Raw genomic sequence first — 5,105 nt, forward strand, 5'->3', positions numbered from 1 at the left:
TCTTTCCCTCCCTGGTTCTCTCTCTCTCTCTCTCTCTTTTTCTCTCTCTCATCACAACATGCTTAACAAAAAAAGAATACACAACAACAAAGGTAGTATATGACGTTTTATTTATTGTCATCAGGTTTAGAATTTTTAGAAAACCTGGTATTTACTGTAAAAAGAAGAGCAACATGTATGATTATTAACTATATTAATATGCAGTGCGTCCTGCCCCAGTTTTGTTTTTCTGGCATGCCAGCATTCCAGCACCTTACAAGGCAGACACTTCAGTTTTTTTGGCACTTTGGCCAAAAACTTTGCCTACCCCTGGTTTAGACTAGCCTGTGAAGATTGAATTGATTCAGCCTGGGACTTTCTGAGTGTCTGCACTTTAGCCCAACAGCCTAATTGTCCGTGACTGCCTATGTCTTCAGACAGAAAAATAAAAACAGTGAAGGCAAACATCTTCCACAAAGGTAAAAGGGGGCAAGACTTTACTGTGCATCAACTGCTCCACTGTACCTGTGTCCTCCTACTCCTTTAGGTACTCATGGAAGGATAAAGAACAGTCTGCTACCATGATGGTCAGTGAGAGGGAGAGTTTAATGTTTGGATATAACTAATGATAAGTTCCAACACTATTTGTCAGGTGCACACAAATTTGTTAGGTCATTCCTTTTAGGAAGAAAACATCTATGTTTTGCCAGATTTGATTTTGTGTTCAGATTTTCAAGAAAAAGGACCACAAATCAGTTCCAACTATTTTCCAGCTGTGTGTGCAAGAACAACACATTCTCTCCCATGGGCATGTTCCAAGCAAACATTTTTTGTACATGGATAACTTCACAACAGCAGATTCTTCAGCCCTGGCTCAGTTTCACAGAGAAAATAATTATGGCAAAGCTAGGGCATTCAAACTAGTGAAATTTCAAATGTGTCCAACAAATTCTGCTATCCTTTTTGTTTTTAAATCAGTCTCAAATGCTTACATGGAGCTGCTGAAACATTTAGATTTAAGAGTTTTAGACAGCTAAGATTTGAGATGGAGAGAAAGCTGTCTCTCTGGTATTTATTTAGTTCCAACTTTTGTAATACTTAGGCCTCCAATAAGGGTGGCTTTATTCCAGATGAAAGAAAATGGAAAGCCTCAAATGCAGTAAATTCATAGAAAACTAAAAAACTGACAATGTGAGGATAGGTGTCTTATATAAAATAGTTTAAAGGAAATGTTATACTGCAATACTATGAGAATATTTCAGTTAAGTTTCAGGTGAAGCCGGGATCACAGGCTGGGGTCACAGGGTGGTCACAGCGTGGGGCCAGGGCCCAGGGCCCAGCCATGATCCGCTGCGTGCACACCCCTGCAATGGGTGCCGGCTCCACAGAAAGAGACATGCAAGAAGCAGATCACGGCTCTGCCCCAGGCCCCAACCATGTTCAGCACCCTAAAATCCCGGATACAGCTCCTCACCTGCCCACAGCCCCATCCCATCTGCCCAGCCACACACCATGCCCACGTAGCTCCCAGCCAGTCTTCACAGACACCCTGGGATTATGGAGCCAGGGCCGGGGCCAGGACCAGGACAGAGCCGCAATCCGCAGCCAACATGTCCCTACCCGCAGAATCGGTGCCCGTCACAGGGACATGTGGGCAGCAGATCACGAATCTGTCCTAGCCTTGGCCCTGGCCCCATGCTGTCACCACCCAATGAGAGACCGGGTGGGAGCCACACGGCTGGGTGGACAGGATGGGGTCTCAGGCAGGCAGGGAACTGCATCCGGAGCCGGGTCTGGGTTCTTGGGGCAGTGACAGCATGGGGCCGGGGCTACGGCCAGGCTACTATCTGCTCCCCACACAACCCTGTCTGAGGAGCCTGCGCTTATCACAGGGATGTGTGGGCAGTGGATTATGGCTCTGCTGCGGGCCCCAGCCCCACACTGTCGCTACCCCAAGATTCCAGGGTCTCCCCAGTTCTGCATGCCTGTCTCACTCCCAGGCACTGCTCCCCACCTGCCTGCAGCCCCATCCCAGCCACCCAACCGAGCACCCTGCCCATGAAGGCCCCACCCATGTGGGAATGTTTTCCATAACAGGTAGTCAGAGGACTCTCCCTACAACAGCCACAGCCTCTTACAAGCAACACAGGACCAGGGAACCAACATACTGCCACTAACTGGTGGCGACTGTATTCCTGAAATTATAATCTCTGTACCTAGACTTTATATACTGGAGACTATGAGTGAGAGAAGAACAGCAGGAAAAAACCCTGGTCATACTCAGTGCACTCTTCCTTTCAGCATCCACTGTCTGCCACTGTGAGATGCAGGATACTAGGCAAGATGGACCTATGGTTTGATCCAGTGAATGGCAGTTCTTATCATTATACTTTACTTGTTAAATAATAGTGTGATACAATATTTAATTATATCCCTGGAATTTCTTGTACATCTCTGATGTTGCAGTGAGAGGTTTGGATACATACCAGACACAAAGTAACAGTCAAAGTGGTCACTGGCTTAATGTGAGAAGAGTAGTAAGGGTGAAGGGAATAATTTATGCAGCAGGAACAGCAGTTTGTCAAGTCTGTTATTTTTGCTCTTTCTGTCTCTTTCTTCCTCCTGCAAAGCTGTAGTTTCATACACAAATAAGCATTTATCTGCCTTCCAGAGCATTAGAACTATAAATACTTTGGGTGACAGATATTTCTGCTACGGGATTCAGAAGTGTGAGCTCAGGCATTGTGTTGAACTAACCATAGTGTGGCAGAGCCTCCCCGTATATGTTTGTGAAATTTTAAATCTTGTCTGTTTGCACAAGACATATTTCTTTCTTTAGTTCTTTCCTCTTTCCTTATGTCAATTATTTATATATTCTTTAAGATGGGTAGTAGAGCTTTAGTGCCCTGCTTTAACAAAACACTACTAAACAAATTCCTAAACATTGTGTGGTATGCTGTTCAGCAAGTTCTAATCTATGGAAAAGAAATTCAGGGGTCTGGAGGAATGATCTTTCACATATTAAAAACAGAGAAAGATTCAGGAGTGGTCCACATAGATTGCATGAACTGACTTGCCCATCTCACGTGAACCTGGGACCCCCTAGAATCAATTATGTTAAAAAAGTTAATTGTAACACAAGGCACACATTCTTTCCTTCCTTTTTTTCTCTCAAACCTTCCTGAAGGCATGCCCAGTTTAGGTATCAAACTACCAATTCTGCATCTCTCCATTATCTCTTCCTTGCGTTTTTGGCGGAGCAGAACCTGATTATTACCAGTGATTTATGAGCTTGTGTATGTCAATATGGCAAGCAAAAGAAAATAACATCAAGAAAAATAAAATCTAAATCTAAAATCAAAGGACTCCTGATATTTGTGGTTTAATAAGGAAAATATTCTTAGTGGTATAACATCAGACTGCAACCTCAGAAGTAGGTGGATTGAGAGAGCAAATGAGCACTTCATAGCAACCAGTCTCAGGTGCCATCCTGTCCTGCTTTCTCCTTGGCTTCAGACTGACAGGGCTCACTACTGTTTCTGCATTACAGTAATAACTGGGAAACCATCATCAAGCATAGCAAGATTAACTCGTTGTTTAACCCTTTCTTGACTCTCCTATTTATATTTTTCAGGATCCTGCCTATGCCCGCAAGATACAAAAGAACTATTCTTTCCTGCATTTACAGCCAGATGTCAAAGTGTGTCACTTCAGAGACTCTTGAGAATTAAACACACTTTAGGTCTTGAATGAGAAAAATATTGACCTTTGAGATTCTGTTTCAAATAGGACTCCTCTTTGCTATTCTAGCCTGGGGGAAGGGAAAGGGAGCAAGCTGAACGTTTATTACTGTAGCTAGTTAGATTTACTTGCCTGAGATGGCAGCATCTGGCTCCAAATACAGCATTTTGAAGTTTGTTTTAGGTCTGTATAGCTGGCAGCTGGAATATGTCCCACATGCTTACACTTGGAATTCCCCTAGGAGAAGTCTTGTTTCAAAGGAAATTTCAGCATACCAAAGCTATTGCCATCTTTTTATTTTCTGATTAACTGACTGTACCATGGTATTAGGTTTGGTGATGTTGAAATGCACCAATACTGAGCAACCAAATATAGTGGCCTACTGAATAGGGCCTGCTTTTGGATCTAATCTATTAACAATGCATGTTTATGTACACAGACACAGACACGCACACACCCCAAATGGGCACAGGCTTGCAGAGTTACACAGCAGCTGTGACAACAACTGATGTCACCTACTTTGCAGAAATTTCCACAAACATCTACTAAAGGCCAAGTTAAATGGAAGATAGAGCTTATCGGCTCCTTTAAAGTGGCCTGGATGAGACCAAGTCATGTGATCCTCCTCCCTGCCAATGGGGGTGTGGTATGTCACAGTTCCCATATCAGCTGGCACATGTGCATGAAAGATATGAGAAAGCAAAAAAGAAGTTGCAATAATCATATCGCTGAGACAGTTGGAGTGTATCTACTGAATAAGTCCAATGTGTACACTTACATTCTAAAACCAAGTGGAGTATTATTCTGTCCGTAGCTCTACAAACACACCAGCCACTCCATTCAGGAGGGTTGCAGGTATTTCAAGCTATTCATTCCAAGTGACTACAGGAAGGCCGAAACAAGCTTCCTATCAGAACTTCAAATGGGACCTGAATTATTTTTAAGCTATATTCTACCCTCTTCATACACCCAGAAAAGCAACTTGAAACGGCTTTTTTCCAAAATATTAAGCTTTTCTTCACCCCACCTGCTTATTGTTTTTACCTTCAAAATATTAGGAGTGTTAAGGCTGGTCTTCTCTCCTTTTATCAGTGGGCTGGCTGGATGTTTCATTTCTTTTTAACTAGGATCATATCTGCACTTTAACAGGGGATGTTTTGATTCTTTCACAAAAGGCATGTTTTGCCCAAAATGTTGATTATATTGAAGCAAAATGTGTTATCCAAAACAAAGGACATCATTAATACATAGCTAAATAACTAACAATCCACCCCTTACAAAGCATAGGAAAAAAAGGAGTCTCTTTTATAGATTCATAGATTTTAGGGTCGGAAGGGACCTCAATAGATCATCGAGTCCGACCCCCTGCATAAGCAGGAAAGAGT

This window comes from Alligator sinensis, unplaced genomic scaffold (assembly GCF_000455745.1).
Source record: "Alligator sinensis unplaced genomic scaffold, ASM45574v1 scaffold377_1, whole genome shotgun sequence".
Classification (NCBI taxonomy): Eukaryota; Metazoa; Chordata; order Crocodylia; family Alligatoridae; genus Alligator; species Alligator sinensis.